The 17208-nt window shown below is 42.2% G+C and overlaps 1 protein-coding gene and 1 pseudogene across 6 annotated transcripts in view; one reads left to right on the forward strand and one right to left on the reverse strand.

Moving 5' to 3' along the window:
• The window catches only part of Rere (arginine-glutamic acid dipeptide repeats), a 329621-nt gene that overhangs the window by 38373 nt on the left and 274040 nt on the right, over window positions 1-17208 (forward strand).
• LOC108351064 (small nuclear ribonucleoprotein G pseudogene) lies at window positions 4007-4212 on the reverse strand (annotated as a pseudogene).

Here is a 17208-nt window from a genome sequence, read left to right on the forward strand (position 1 = left end):
TTAAAAATAACGGTGAAAGAGGTGGGCAGTGGTAAGGCATGGGAGGCAGAGGCAGGTGGATCTCTTTGAGTTTGAGGCCAGCTTGCTCTACAGAGCTAGTAACAGGACAGCCAAGGCCATACAAAGAAACCCTATCGAAAAAAAAAAAAAAAAAAAAACCAAGAAGAAAAGAAGAACAAATAGATATGCATGTATGTTTTCTCTCTCTGAAACCTAGTGTTTTATATCCAAAATATTATAGTTTTAACCATGGAATTAAAATAATCAGGAAACATAAAACGTAAGCACTTCCATGTCCTTTAATAGTAATAGAAAAACAAAAACAGGAGGTAGAGAGTAATTGCATCCACACTATTATATTAATCGCTGTAGGGAAAGATCGGAAGCGGACATGGCCATATGTTAACATTCGTTAAGCCTATTGGTGCATGCACGCAGTCTCACAGTGCTCTGTAACAGTTACTATCTGTACAGCGGGTGCTGCAGGAGAAGACGAAGGGAGGTGTCTAACATTGAGCGGACTGTAGTGTGAGGAACACGATCACTTGCTTAGTTAGACACGCCGAGGGGACATTGTGCTCCGTTGTTAGTTGTTATTTATTCCCTTACCAGTGAATTCCAGAAAAATGGCACGTTATTTTCAGTATCTGCTTTGTGTGGATACAACTTCTTATGAAAGACACACCATCTGGATACAATTTAATCCAATTCAAGCTTGCTGCTGTCATCTTTCAAAGAATGGAATAGTTCTTGAACATCTCTGTTTAGACAGATGTTTGATTTGTAGATTTTAAAATTGAGGTGTCAAATAGTAGTAACATTTTTGGAGTTTAAGAGTTTTAAAGCCCTCTTGTGGTAATTCAATCAACAAAATTTCTTTTATTATTTATTAGCTACTATATTAAAGGTACAGAACAGATGTTCACTTAGTGTAAATTAGCTGTGTTTTTTTTTTTTAAAAAGCAGTTTCTTTTTCTTCAAAATCCTGTTGTTGTTTTTTTTCTTTTTTTTTTTTTTGTTTCTTTTTTTTTAAACTGAAAACTTCAAGGCCAAAATAATATTCTTACCAAAGCAAGGCATCATAGAATCTTATTAAATCTTTTGTTTGATATTTGCTAAATTTAATTTAAAGGTACTTTTCTTTATGTAGGAATGACTAATTATTGTGTCTCAGACAGGCGGAGAGACAGACAACAGACAGAGGCTGTGCATGTAGAGGCCGTAAGTCAACCTTGGGTATTGTTTCTCAGTAGATGCCCACCCCCTCCCCTTTTTAAAAAATTAATTAAAAAAATATTATGTGTGTGTCTGAGAATGGGCTTGTGTGGGCACAGTACCAGTGGAGGCCAGACTGTGGTGTTGGATTCCTTGGAGCTACAGTTACAGATCATTTTGAGTCACCTGATAAGGGGTCTGGGGACTTACTTATCTTGGTCCCTTCCAAAGAGCAGCAAGCATTCTTTTTTTTTTTTTTTTTTCCTTTTTTTTCGGAGCTGGGGACCGAACCCAGGGCCTTGCGTTTGCTAGGCAAGCGCTCTACCGCTGAGCGAAATCCCCAACCCCAGCAGCAAGCATTCTTTTTTTTTTTTTTTTGGTTCTTTTTTTCGGAGCTGGGGACCGAACCCAGGGCCTTGCGCTTCCTAGGCAAGCGCTCTACCACTGAGCTAAATCCCCAACCCCAGCAGCAAGCATTCTTAACCACCGAGTTCCAGTGCCACCCCTATGTTTTTGAGACAAGAAAACCCACTGGGCCTGGAGTTTGCCGATTGGTTAGGCTTACCGAGTAGGAATCTCCAGGGATCTGTCTGTCTCTACTTGCCAAGCACTGGGGGGTTGTGCTTTACCATGTTTTTTACTTTTTGGTGTTGGGGATCAAGCTCAGGTCCTCACGTTTGCTTACACAACAGGCCCTTTAGAATTTCCACCCTTTGAGATGACTTTTTAAAAAAGATTTATTTATTTTATATATGTGAGTACACTGTTGCTGTCTTCATGCACACCAGAAGAGGGCATCGGATCCCATTACAGATGATTGTGAGCCACCATGTGGTTGCTGGGAATTGAACTCAGGACCACTAGAACAGTCAGTGCTCTTAACCACTGAGCCATCTCCCAGCCCGCAGCCAGTGCTCTTAACTGCTGCTGACTCTACAGTCCCTCCTGTCTGTTTTAGTACCCATTTTGCTACCTGTCTTTCTCCTCTTTCCTTCCTTTTCTCTAGCAGTCACTATTATGTTTTTGTAAGATCAACTAATTTTGGCTTCTGTAAGTTAGTGTCAGCATGCTGCGTGTGTCTTTCGGTGCTCAGCTTCTTGCACTTGATATAGTGTAATGTCTTCCTCTAGTTTGATCTGTGTTGTTGCAAATGACAGGGTTTCAATTTTTTAAATGGCTAAGTAGATTCCATTATGCATGTGCACATTTGTTTGAATCCATTCATCTGTCACGGGTTGAGCCATGTGCTGACTCTTGAGAACAGTGCTGTAATGATGGAGGATGTCGGTGTGCTTCCTCCACTCTGTGTGAAGCAGGATTTGCTCAGTGGCCCAGGCAGTCGTAAGATCATTGGTGTGTGTACCCGCTCTTCTAGCTGTAGTCTGCTAGAGTGCACCCTTTTATCACGTGCTCGTGACCTCCGTATAGCTGCTTGCTGGTTGTCACTGTGCTCCTGGCATGTTCTTCAGAAGGTGTCAGAAGGAGACTGTGAAGACATAGCTGTGTGTAGGAGAGTTTAAGTGAACAGGAAGGAAGACAGGCACTTCCTGCATCTGTACTGTCATCATTTAGGCGACATTTCGGCCAGAATGTCTGGTGCTTCTACACTGTGGGAAATGCATGTTTTTGTTACTGAGAAAGAAAAACCCTAAGGATCCCTGATCCATGGGGAACGATTTTTTCCGGGCAATGGTCACATGTTTTCCTGTGTCAGGTACTGTACCATGTGACAGCATGTGCTTGAACATCATGGTGGCATTCTGAAGTGTCAGCATTCTCTTTCTTACAGTTGAACACATTGTTTGCCAGACAACATTGCTGTGAATATGTGTTTTCATTTCTCTTGGGTGTTCACCTGCTTGGGGAAATTGTAGATTTATGCCAGGCCTCTTCATTAGTATTTTGAGGAACTGCCAAACTATTTATCAGAGTGACTTAACACTATTGACAGAGACAAGTTTCACCTAGGAAGAGAGGGTCTCAGTTGGGGAATTGTCTCCATCAGATTGGCCTGTAGGGAGTGTCTGTGTCTCTTCTCTTGATTAATGATAGACATGGCCCATCCCACTGTGGGTGGCACCACTCTTAGATGGGTGGATGTGGACAGAGGAAGAAAGCCAGCTCAGCAGGCCATGGAAAGAGCAGTCAGCAGCCATTGTTCTTCAGTGATCTCTGCTTAAACTCCTTTCCTGAGTTCTTGCCTTGCCTTCTTTGGATGGTGGACTGGACTATAAGCCAAATAAACAAAACCCCCTTTTTCTCAATTTTTGATCCGTGTTTATCATAACACAAAGCCAACCAGGACAGCCATGCTACAGCTCTCCAGCCATGGTGACATCATCTAATGTCTGTCACTTGTCTGTTGGGTCGACAAGTCCCACTGAGGGTTTAACTGCAGTTTATGATTCTGCAAATCTGTATTTTCTTGTTCTTTTGAAGGATTTATTTATTTATTTATTTATTTATTTATTTATTTATTTATTTATTTGATAAGTGCTCTATCTGCATGTACACCTGCATGCCAAAAGAGGCCATTGGATCCCCTTACAGTTGGTTGTGAGCCACCATGTGGTTGCTGGGAATTGAACTCTGGACCTCTGGAAGAACAGTCAGTGCTCTTAATGGCTGAGCCATCTCTCCAGCCCCCCCTATCTTCTTTTGAGTTTTTTGAGCATCACAGAAGTTTATTTAGCAAAAGGTTCCATATGAAAATGTACATGACCCAGTTCTCCATCACTGTCGTAGAGGTCCTTGGGGAGGGATGTGGACACCACCACTGCACAGCCATTGTTTAGACTTCCAAGGCTTCTGACATGATGCTGCTGTTTCCTGTGTGACCATTGTTCTGATGTCATTCTGCTGTCCACTAGTTACCATTCCCACACACTCAATCATAGATTCATAAAGGGATCAAAGCCCCAGAGCATTCCATGTAAATGTCAGTGATAGCTCCTTGTCCATAAACTTCTTAAATTTGAGAGGGTGGGCCTTGCTCATGGTGACTCCTCAGCAGGCTTGGCATGATGGCAAAGTAGTATCTTTTGATACTTTTAAGAATACAAATCTGATTTTTTATTAGTTCATTAGGTAAAAGTCTTTGTAGTAAACACTATTCCCTCCTGAACCTCCTGTCCAGTGCTTGCTGTGGTTTGAAAGTGTCCAAAAAGGCTCATGTGTTTAAGGTTTGTTCTGTGGTCATAGGACCCAACGGAAGGAAGTTGGATCACTGGGGACATGTGGGAGGAGGACATTGGGACACTAGCGCACTCTTCTCTCTGCTTCCTAGTGATTGTAAATGAATAGCTCTTTTCTGTGTGCCATGAAGCTGTGAGACCGTGAGCTCAAATAAACCTTTCCCTTCTGTACTGGCTGTTCTGTGTGTCAACTTGACACAAGCTGGAGTTGTCACAGAGAAAGGAGCCTCCTCCCTTGAGGAAATGCCTCCATGAGATTCAGCTGTAAGGCGTTTCTCAATTAGTGATGTAAGTGACATCACTGGGAGTTGGCCGAGTCCCTGGCTAGCTAAAGGGATGCGTAGATGACTGTTGATATAAAAGAGGTCAAAGTGCATGTAACTTTAAAACAATCCTCTGTAAGGCTTGCTTGGTCCTGGGCAGGGTCGGCTGTTTGTGCTTTGCTTCCTGTTTTCCAGATGGCACTGGAGCAGCCCCCACAGAGAGCCTCACATTCTTCTTGTTGCATAACATTTTCCTCAGAGTAATGGCTCTCAACCTTTGCAGTGCTCATATTGCGGTGACCCCCAAATATAAATTTTTTGTTGCTATTTCATACTGTAATTTATTATGGTTATGAATCCTAATCTAAATCTCTGGTATGAGAACCACAGGTTGAGAACCACTGCTCTAAAGATAGGATAGGGGAAACCTGTCTGCCATCTGAGCCAGGTCTGAGTTCAGAGGACAGCACTGCGCATGCTCCTGGACTTGCAGAGGCAGTTGCAGAAAAGGGAAGCCTGAGAAGGAAGCCTCAGTGTTACCGAGAGGTACAGAGCTCTGGAAACAGGCTCCTAAAGTAGATACCTGGTTGCTGGTGGCAGGGATCTGTTTGACTTGGAGTTAGAGTTTTACTTCAGAATAAATATATTCAACTCACTAGAACCTTTCGTTCTTCAGGTATTTTAATAATGCTATTAATAATATATAGAAAATGTCATGCATGGGTTTTAGGAAGAACCTCTTATTTCTGTGTGTGTGTGTGACACATCGATATGTTGATGTCAGAGGACAACTTGTGGGCATTGTTTTCACCATGAGGGTCTTGCAGATTGAATTTTGGGTCGGGTTGTTGGTAAGCTCCTTTACCTGCTGAACAATAATCACACTGGTCCAAGGTTCTCTCATTTCTGACCCAAGAGTACATGGCACACTGTACTTTTTCAGGGATGCAGAAACCTAGACTGAATCTAGATTGTTTCTAGGGTTGGATTTTACTGAGGTCAGTCTCCTGTGGGGTGTCTAGATACAGTTCTCTGTATGTGTGCTCTCTAAACCTGCTAAGGTTTGCAGACAGGAGATGTCAGTCATTCCTTGCTTTGTTTAGCTTTATTTATCTAGCTGAAAGATTATGCCAGTGTTTTAATGTTTCTTTTTGGAGGGCAGAGGCATAACTAAACTTTAGAAGGCAAAATAATGCATTTTCCATGAGCCTGGGTCATGAAGTCAGTTTGGACTTCCGGTCTTTATCTCTGCAGCCTAGTTTCTCCATGGCCTTGTGGAAAAAGAGGCAAAAAAGAGGTGGTGTCCTAACCAAGACAACAAACAGCATCTGGATAAGTCGTTCTGGGGAAATGAGGATGGTTAAATTGTGCAGCCATTTTGAATGAGTTCATTTTTAGTGAATGTGCATTATCAGAAGAGAACCTCCTGAGTTCCCATCCAGAAGCAGGTAGACACTGTGGTGTATCGGCCCAGCTACTCCTTAGGCAGAGACAGGAGGATTGTTTGAGACCAAAACTTTAGAACCTTTAGTCTGGGATGCATAAGCAAGATTCTGTCACAAACAAACAAGCAAACAGACAAGCATCTCCTACCCCCTCCAAATGGCAAAGGTTAGCAGAGCTGAAGTCACAGGGGTCAGGGAGGATGGTTCTTGACCTTGGTGAACACTTGGAAACCATTTTGGCTGTTCAGGAATGAAATTAAAATTTAAAAATGGCTTCCTTAAGAATTATGAAGGTTGTTTGCAGATGCTACAGTGTTCTAGAAGTCAAGCAGAGATTTGAGTATTTGTGTTACAATACTGTGTTCTAGGCTGACTTACAATTTTTACCCCATTATCACGTCTTGAATACCTGCGTGAACAGTGGCTTCTCACTAAAGTCTGTGGAGACTCACAGATCCACCACAGACCAGTGTCCCTGGTCCTGAGGAGCTCTTCCAGTGGGAAGATGCTGACCCTGTGTTCCATGCAGGCTTTTGTGATGAGGCTGAAACAGACTGGAAAGGGCCTGGTGAGGTACTGCTGTGAAGGTCAGAGGAAAGTTTACCTGAATCTTAAAATTTAAAAAAAAAATTCGGGGTTGGGGATTTAGCTCAGTGGTAGAGCGCTTGCCTAGCAAGCGCAAGGCCCTGGGTTCGGTCCTCAGCTCCGAAAATTTAAAAAAAAAAAAAATTCACATTTAATTACTTTGTATATTTATGTGTATGTGTGCGGACACGTGTGCCATGGCTCACGTGGAGGTCAAAGGACAACTTACGAGAGTTGGTTCTCTTCTGCCTTGTGGATCCTGGGGAACTGAATGAACTCAGGTTGTTAGGCTTGGAGATAGGCAGTTCACCCAATAAGCGTTTCTTGAGCCATGCTCTGAATCTTGAAATTGATTGTTACAATGGGTGCTTGCATGTGCGTGCGAACATTGTGGAGCAAAGGGAAGCTATAGAGCAGCTGGAGGCGGCTCAGCAGCCAGTTAGCAGCAGTTGTTGACTTTGCAGAGGACCCACCTGAGTTTGGTTTCCAGAACCTACCCGGGGGCTCACAACCATCCATAGCTCCAGTTCTCAGGGATCTGCCTCCCTCTTTTGACTTCCCAGAGTACAAAGCGCGCACAGGGCACACATACATATATCATACATATTTTCAGATAAACCACTCATGTGCATAAATCAATCTAAAAAACAAACAAGCAAACAAAAACCAAAGTTGTAGAGATTGGAGACTGGGTGGAAGGTAATATGAACCTCACCTTTCTAATGGCTAGCAGAAGTGCACTGCAGCAGATAGGGGTACGTAGCGGTGAAAGCCAATTGGATTTGATAGTCGTTGGAGTAATTGTTACTCTTCACCTGGGGCCATAAAGCTTGGGTAGTTAGGGATATGAAGTGCCATTAAGGATTTGGGAATATGGGAAGAGACTGCTTTTAGAAAGGAATTATAAACACAATTTTTAATTTCTGTGTGCGTGTTCATGTGCATGTTGCATACTTGGACATGAGTGTGTAAGCATGTACCTATGGAGGCCAGGGGATTGTCATTCTTTATGTTACTGCCTTGAGACAGGGTCTGAAATTGAACTGGAAGCGGCTTGCTTTGATTAGGCCGGCCAGCTGGTGAGTCCTTGGGATCTGGCTGTCTAATGCTGGGGTTACAGGTCCATATAGCTGTGCCTGACTTTTTATGTGTAAATGTTTATGTGTGTGTTTGTAGATTATCGGCCTTTTACAGTAAGTGTCTCTGGAAAGAAGTCAAAGATCTTGAGAATGGAGCTAGTTGAAGCTTAAAACAAATAGAAAAACATGTGTGAGTGGTGTGTGTGTGTGTGTGTGTGTGTGTTTGCGCGAGCGCGCGAGTGTGTGCGTGTGCGTGCGCTTCTGTGAGTTTGTGTTCCGTGTGCATGCAGGACTACAGCATGCTCTCAATCTGGGATCCTTCCTTTCTGTTCTGAGGTTTTATTTGACATGCCCCCAAACCAGCTTCTAGACTCTGGCAGCTGATGTGAATGATACTTACGAGTCTGACTCACGGTAGTGACCACAGTGTGCTTCTCTCCATGGTTACTGACTTGGGATAGTGTAGTTAGTTGTGAACTGAGCGCTGCATCCTTTTGCACAGGCTGACCTGAGCTCTGGAGCTCACCGAGTGAATGAGGCAGGGTTTCTTTGTGTAGTCCTGGTGGTTCTTGGGCTCACAGAGATGCACCTGCCTCTGCCTCCTGAGTGCTGGGATCAAAGGCGTGTGCTACCACAGCCCAGCTTTTCTTTCTTCCTTACTTACCTATTCCTGTTTTGTCTTTATTCTTGTTTTGAGTTTGTGTCGACCTGGCTCATTCATTTGTGTGCTCTTGGTCCTTTTCTTGTACTTTACACCGTTGTCTTTGGAAGGGAAATGCTTATTTCTGTGTTACATTAGTAAACTGAAATATGGAGTTGGCTTTAATAATTTTCTCACATAAAGAAATTCTACTTTAATGTGACAGTAAAGTAATATTGGTATTAAAATACTAATTTTAATTTTTAAGGGAAAACATAACATTTCACTGACTCTACTTTTCAATAACCTCCCTTCCTCCTTCCTGCCCTCCCTTCTACACTGTAGCTGTCTTAGACACACCAGAAGAGGGCATTGGATCCCATTACAGATGGTTATGACCCACCATGTGGTTGCTGAGATTTGAACTCAGGACCTCTGAAAGAGAAGTCAGTGTTCTTAACCCCTGAGCCATCTTTCCAGCCCTTACTTAAAGCTGACTTCTGCTTAAGTATCCTTTTGATTGTGTCTTGCTATTCAGGAGAAACGATAGCCTCATTTGCCAAATGACAGAACTATAAGGCTCTGAGGACTTGCCTGATATAAAGGCAACCTTGGCCCCAAAATGAAAACAACTGGGCATGGCGGTGCACAACTTTAATCCCAGCACTCAGGAGGCACAGGCAGTTGGATCTCTGAGTTTGAGGCCAGCCTAGTCTACAAAGTGGGTTCCAGGACAGCCAAGGCTACACAGAGAAACAACAACAACAACAAAACCTAAAAGGAGCCAGGTGTGGCAGTGCATGCCTTTAGTCCCAACACTCAGGAGGCAGGCTGAGTCTTTTGAGTTAGAGGCCAGCCTGATCTACTTGGAAAGTAACCAGGCTACCCAAACACACAGATATGTACACAGACACACACAGAGTTATAGACACACACACCCCTACCCTCAAATCTAAGCAACAAAATGAAGAGAGGGGAAGAGATGTGGAACAGTTCTTTTAAGATCCAAAACAGATTTTTATTTCTGCTAAATAAAGTTTTTTCTAATAACCTGTAATAACTTTACCTAGGTCAGCAAGGCGTTTTTCTATTTCTTGTAAAGAATCATTTTCCTAACGTTAACACTAGGGAAATACCATTGGAAGTTTTCCCTGTTCAAGACTGAGTTCAGTTCACTAGCAGCTGCTCTAACTTGCATCTTAAATGTTTCCGGAAGGCCAATGTGTTAGAGTTTGGTCCTCAGCTTGTGGCCCTTTTGGGAGGAGGTGGCCTTAGGCTTTAGGTCACATAGGGCATGCCTTCAAAGGAACTGTATTTGGCAGCCCAGCTTGTCAAGCACTTATGAAGACAAAAAGGCTCAAGTTTTGGAAAGGCCCAGGTTAGTCTTGAATTCTGGACTTTCTTCCTCTGCCTCCCAAATCCTGGGAGTCCAGGTGTGTGGCACTGTGTTCTCCTAGTGTGCTGAGGGCCAGGTACTTCCTCATCTTTCACCTATTAGGGCTTTTGAAAATTAGCAATGAAAACTCAGGTGGCTTTGCAACTTTAATTTTTCAAATCCTATTTTTTTTAAAAAGATTTATTCATTTATTACATATAAGTACACTGTAGCTGTCTTCAGACACACCAGAAGAGGGCATCAGATCCCATTACAGATGGTTGTGAGTCACCATGTGGTTGCTGGGAATTGAACTCAGGACCTCTGGAAGAGCAGTCTGTGCTCTTAACCACTGAACCATCTCTCCAGCCCGAAATTTTTTTTTTTTTCTTCTCCAGAGCTGAGGACCGAACCCAGGGCCTTGAGCTTGCTAGGCAAGTGCTCTACCACTGAGCTAAATCCCCAACCCCCTCAAACCCTGTTTTTAATGATGGTTTTTAAATGTTTCAACCTCCCTTCTAGCCCACCACCCACCTCAGAGGTAGTGGGAAAGAAAGGATGCAGGAGAAGTGGAGCTGTTGATTCGTTCTTTGGAGCATCTTCTATTTGTGTCATCTGGATATCGCTGGAAATCTGCAGTTCAGTTTACAGGTCAGCAGCAGCAGCTCGATCCAATTATAAACACTTTATGGATACACTAGCAAGTCCAGTTCAGTGGAGTCGGGAGAGCAAACAGGAATCAGCAGCAGCGGCACTACCTAGCAGGAAGCCAGGCCTCAGCCTGTTGGGTTAACAGGAAGGACTTGGAAGAACGCCAGGAGAAGTTCCAGGCTGTGCCTCTTTGAGGGAAGCGAATATCAGGGGAGACAGGAGATCCAGGAGCTTTGTACAGCTAGCTCTATCAGCAAGCCACACCCAGCCACAGCCACGGTCCCTCGAGTCCTGTTTATGTTCTCCAAACATCACATGTCCTCCGTGGCTCTCACCTCAGCACGTGTGTGTCTCAAATGACATCACTCTGCCAATCAGCCCGAGTCTTTAGAAGCTGCAACAAACTGCAGCTCACCACCAGAAGCTTTTTGGTTTTTCTCTATGGAGTTCTGACAAATGCAGCTCAACTACGCAACTACGAAATGTAAATCGGACCAATACATGCACGTCATTAGCAAAGACTCCTTCGTCACGTGTCCTTCACGTGCTCGCTTTAGCAGAACATCTTTCACCTGTGTCTGCTTCAGTGAAACATTCCTTCATGAGTCTGCCTTAGCCCTTCACCTGTGTCCCCTTCAGGACATCACTCCTTCACGTGTTTGCTCCAGCCAGACACCATCCAACACAGCTGACTGACTCTCCTAAGACCCTGACATTTCCACTTCACAGCTTTCCAATCACGGAATCGTTTTCACAGCTTCATACCTACTAAAACTGTAACACATTTTCAATGCAAAATTAGTAGAATTGCACATTTTAAAAAATGTTATGGTGATCCTTAACTTCACAGAGCACTTGAAAAATGGTACATTAGCAACGCAGATTAATGTTGGAGAGTATTACTCATAAGACGATGAAAATATGATAGCAGCTGCATTAATTTTATAACTTTGAAAAAAAAAACAATGTTTGAATCGAGATGAGAAAAGTTAAGCAGAAATGTGTGTGTGTGTGTCCCATATTCCCCTTAGATGCAGGATCATAGCTTAGGCCCTTCAGCGTAAAGCAAACTGCATCTAAGGTATTATGATTGGCAGTTCCTGAAAAATGTTTTTAGTGGCGTATATTCACTGCACAGTAGGCTTCACTGTGACATTTTAATACATGTACACTATATATTTGATTATTTTCACCTGTTATTGTCTCTTCTCTTCTCCCATTTCCTCTGATCCCTTCTGTCAAACTAGCCTTCCCCCTATTTTCATGTTATTTTTTTCTTTTCTTTTAAAATATTTTATAACCTAATGAGTTTCATTAGGATTGTTTGCAGGAACATGGGCACCTGTACAAATCAAAATTCTTTTCACTGGACAGCATTCAGAGTAAAGTAATAAAATTTCATTAGTTTGAATATTGCAGTTTAGGCAGTAATGTGTATCACATGTGATATTATGTTTCTTTAGTAGCAAACTTAGGGATTATATAATTTTGGGAGTTTTGGGGATGCATATGTGCATGTGTACATGCATAATAATGTGTATATTTCATGTACACTAGAAACCCACCTTGGTCTGTTTTATCCTTTGTTTTGCTTTGTTCTATTTTGTGACAGCATTTCTTGTTTGGCTTAATATCCTTGAGTCCACTTGGCTGCTGGTCAGCGAACCCCATGTCTTGGCGGCCCCATGCCTCTTTTTGTTGAAAGTTTAAAAGTCTTTATCTGTTTTGGAAGTCCTGCTCAGGTTAACTCAAGCTTTTTCCTCGCTTCCTAATTCTGTTTTGTAAAACAGTTGCTTATAAATTGTTTGGGGGCAGGGGGCTGGAGAGATGGCTCAGTGGTTAAGAGCACAGACTGCTCTTCCAGAGGTCCTGAGTTCAATTCCCAGCAACCACATAGTGGCTCACAGCCATCTGTAATGGGATCCAGTGCCTTCTTCTGGTGTGTCTGAAGACAGCTACAGTGTACTTATATATAATAAACACATAAATCTTAAAAAAAAAATAAATTGGGGACTAGAGAGATGGCTCAGTGGTCAAGAGCACCTACTGCTCTTCCAGAGTTCAATTCCCAGGAACTACATGGTGGCTCACAACCATCCTTAATGGGAGCTGATGCCCACTTCTAATGTGTCTGAAGTGTGCTTCATATATAAAAAAAATACATCTTTAAAAAGGTTTTGCTTGATCTGATGTGAAATTGATTGTGTCCAGCACTGCCTGCGTTTTTACCTTTTTGCTGTTTGCTTGTTTGTTTGTTTGTTTTTTCAAGACAGGGTTTCTTTGTGTAACATTCCTGGCTGTCCTGGAACTCACTTTATAGACTAGGCTGGCTTCAAACTACCTCCCTCTGCCTCTTGAGTGCTGGGATTAAAGGCATGGCCACCACACTAGGTACTTTTTGCCTTTTATTTTCTGCCACCGTTTAGAATTGTATACTTTAGAAACATTTCTGAATCCATTTTATAGACTTGTTTGCTGACACATGCCTTTGATCCCATTACAGGGGAAGGTGAGGCAGGAAGATCATGAATTTCAGACCAGCCTGGGCTATATACAGGAAGACTGTCACAGTCTTAGAAAGAAACCAGAAAGACTTTAGGTTTTGTTTTCAGACCCCTTCTGCTCTCTGCTGTGTAGTTAGTTAGCCTAACTGATTTGTATTCTCTCTGAGCCAGTGGTAACCGGGCAAACGTTTACATTGCCTATTTTTAAAAAATTACTATTTTTATTTTATGAATGTGAGTGATTTGCTTTCCTATATTTAGGTGTGTGTATCATGTGTGTGCTTGATGCCCATGGAGGGCAGAAGAGATGTCAAAGATGTCCGGAACTGGACAGTTGTGAGTTGCTGTGTGGGTGCTGAACCCAGGTTATGTGGAAGAGCAATGTGCACTCTTACCACTGAGCGATCTCTCTCGCCCTACATTGGGCTACCCCCTGTTTGTTTGTTTGATGTTTGTTTTTGTTGTTGTTTGACTCATGATCTCTCAATGTAGCCCTGGCTGTCCTGGGACTCAATGTGTGGAATAGACTGGCTTAAAACTTACAGGGGTCCTCCTCCCCACTCTAAGATTAGAGCTGCTCGACCCCATTCCAGACGCTTACGTTGCCTTTTATATTCCCTGGAAGTGGAGGGCCTGAAGGAAGCCCAAAGCAGAGGCATCTTCACTGCATGGGCCCCTTGACATCTTATATACTGCATTCGTAGGTTGTTTTTCCCCACCCTTGAAGTATGCACTCCAAATTGTGTAAAAACCAAATTCTACAAAACCTGCCTGTCTGTCCATCTGTCAACAATTAGAAGACTGCTAGGAAATGAAGAACAAAAGGAAACGTAAGTTTTCAGTTTGCGTTTAAGGTAAAATGGGAGTAGAAATAGACGAGTGAATGAGATTGTGTGTAAAGTCAGATTTAGTGTTTCCTGATAACCATCCGGATGCACCAGATGTGCTGACTGTGTTTAGCTCAATATTAAATTAAGCGCAGCCCGTGGTCTGCAGAGTCTATCTGTATGCCGACAGGGCTAGCCCTAAAACCTGGCATGTTTGCTACTAATGCTGTTAGATTTTCTTGCCATGCTATTTGGGTTTTAAATTGTTCATGCAAGGGCGAGTCTTTGTATTGAACTGGAAACTGTATTCTGTAAATCATCTGTGTTAAGTGAAGAGGCTTTTATTTCAGTAGGCACTCGGTTTTCATCTTTGGTTACTCACAAAGGAGTAGAAACAAATCACATAAATGAGATCAGTTAGGGGTTTGTTGAAGCATGAAATCTAGAGAGAGGAAACTAACACACAAATACCAGTTAAACACAACACTGGGCTTCTCGTGCTATATGTATGTGTGTATGTATTTTACAGATATAAACAATAAACAATTAACCAATTGATTTTTGTTACAGAAATATGTCCTAGAGCTAAAAAATCTTCACTTTTATCAAAATCAGTGTAAATCATTGTAGTGCTTTGTATGGACACGGGATGCTTTGACTATTTCCTGATACCACTTTATCAGCATCACCAGAACTGAGGGCTTGTTCCCTGGGGTGAGGGCAAAACATTTTTCTCTGTGTTCCTAGCAAGAGGATCCTTTGATATGGCAGATGTTTGCAGATCACAGCCTCTACTCTGTGTGCCTTTCATAGAACAGCATTTTGGACATCTCTGGAACTAGATCTGTAAAGCTTGGTTCACACCAAAATAATATCTTGAAATTTTTATAATAATGTTGCTTTTTAAGGTCCTAAATGCCCTCTATTTAAATGAAATTCTTTTGTATTAACCTTCTTTCATATGCTAGCTTTCACCAGACTGCAGAATTGCCTGATTTGACTTTCTAATGTAACTGTAATGAATCTTCTGGGAAGCCTAACGATTAAACACACACATTCTGCAACTCCATTGTAAAATATTCAGTCAGTACTGTCAGATGTTGCTGATTAAAAAAGAAAAAGGAATTGTAGGGATGGGGGCGTTGTTCTGGGGGCTGGAGTGCAAAACAGTCCCCTCCCCCAACCATGCATTAAGGCTTAAAACCAAGCATGTTCTCTTGGGATTCTGGCCTTTGAGACATCATGATGCACTAACCTTGATCACATACCTTCAGGAGAAAAACTTTAATAAAACACAAGGTGGGGTGGAGGGCGTGTTTGCTTTGGAAAGCCAGAATTAGGGTATATGGTAATATTCCACTTTGACATGTTTATTATGGAATCCTGCTCAGGAAAAACAAAAGTGGCTCATTTGCACAGGCAGACATACTGCTCTGTGTATTATGCTTGAGTGCCCAGCAGTGTCAAATATTTGCTCCGTCAGTCACTCTGGCACCTCCCTATACCAGGGCTCAAATGTTTAATGGTGAATTTTGAGCTATGTGTTTCCCCGAGATACTTGTGTTCTTATTGAACAGCCAGAGCGTCAACAGAAAGGCTTTTCCATGTGTAAGTAATTTATACTAGGTATTTGTAATTGTAGCAGTATGTGTTTCGCTTATCTGTGTGAAAGAAATTGAACACCAGGATTTAATAATTAAGGATTTATTAGTTCAAACCAAATGTTGTAATGAGCCAGATGCTGCTGCATTAAAAGATCCATTTGCATTAGCATTTTTAAATATGAGAGAATTGAATTTCAATTTGGAGTGTCTTGACTTTGATAAGTGAACATTTTAAAACCCACCATGTAAAAGGTAAATTTTTAAAAATTTCAGCCAAAAGAACTCTCGTATAAAAATACCAGAAAAAGTGAATCAAAACCTCTAACTTTAAAAATTCTGAATTTCTCACTTTGAATACTATTAATAATCTGGCCCATGAAAATAAATGATTCCAACAATGCAGAATATAAAGAAATAATCTTGCTTTTGACTGAAAAAGATATAAATCAGTCAAGTAGAAGAGGCAGTTGTGAGGGATTGGGACAGTGTATTTCATTCATCTATTTTAGACTTTTCCTCCTTTATCCCGGGGAAGCGGACTTAATAATAGCTTGAGTGCTTTGATGACACACCGGAAGGACGCTCCCAGGGGAGGAGGTGATAGCAGAGAGCGGCCTCCTGTGAACCATTACGAGGAGCTTCTGGCTGAAGCACAGCTTGCATTTTTAATGGAAGATGATTGCATTTCATAAACAGACCTTTAAAAATTGAAATAATATCGAGCCTTCCTCGTTCAGGCCTATTAAAATAACATAGTATACATCTCTTTTTAATAGTCCAGGGCTGCTTATTGTTGTTGTTAAACTATTCAGTAATAATTTAATCAAGTTTCTTTAAATAGGATTTTGAGTAAACACTTTTGGAAAATATTTTTTATAATTATGAAAGCAAACTATGCAGTGAATTAGTTTGTTACTTTTCTCTGCGATCTCCTACTTATGTGTGTGTTTTGCATGTCGGTGCACACGCATGGTCAGTGTAGTTGGTTCCAGGACAGCCAGGCCTGTGTAGAGAGAGACATCCTAAGAAAACAAGACACATGACACCCTGAGTGGAGTAGATTCCCTAGATGGAGATGGTAATTAAAGCTGGTACAGGGCTGGAAAATGGTGAGGCAGGTTCACACGGTGACAGTGTGGGAGCCACAGCCCAGCCCACGTGCTGACTTTTGTGTAGCTACCATTCGCCCAGTGTGGATTTAGTTGATTTAACTAGTTCAGCTAGTTGAGGTGAAATCAGGGGAGGGGCTGTCTCAGTGTTGAGGGTATAATGGGACTAGGGAACATGAAGAGAGGAACAGGGGCTTTGCTCTTTTTCTCTTTAGATTGGTCCACATTGCCTCAAAATCAGCCTTCACAGCTGACTGCGTTTCCATGTTCTTACCCTTCCTTCCATTCCTGTAAATATCTGGTTGGAGGATTGGTTCTGGCCAGCAGAGACTGCAGTGACAGTTTTGGAATTTTGGTTTCTTTAGAACACAGAGGAATATTATAAGAATACATTTTTGTTTTAATCCCAGGAGTGGGATATGGGGCTGCTTCAGACTGTCCACAGCAGCTGACTTACGATTTGCCTTGTGCTCTCTCAGGGAATGTGAGTTTTGTCAGTTGCAGATGGTTTCTGGGATTGTGTGACATTTGGAATTCTGGGGTCTTTTTAGAGGGTATATAAATACTAACTAGGACCCTGAGAAGCTGTGTGGGTTGTTGGTTGCCCTTGTCATGGTTTGTTAAGTTGTTGTGTGGAAACAACAAGAAGAAATTAGCTATCCTGCCAGCAAAGATCAAACTTGTCCTAAGGAACTCGAGGCCTCTGAGCCGCAGGAA

The sequence above is a fragment of the Rattus norvegicus genome, chromosome 5, assembly GCF_021556685.1.
Source record: "Rattus norvegicus strain SHRSP/BbbUtx chromosome 5, alternate assembly SHRSP_T2T, whole genome shotgun sequence".
Classification (NCBI taxonomy): Eukaryota; Metazoa; Chordata; class Mammalia; order Rodentia; family Muridae; genus Rattus; species Rattus norvegicus.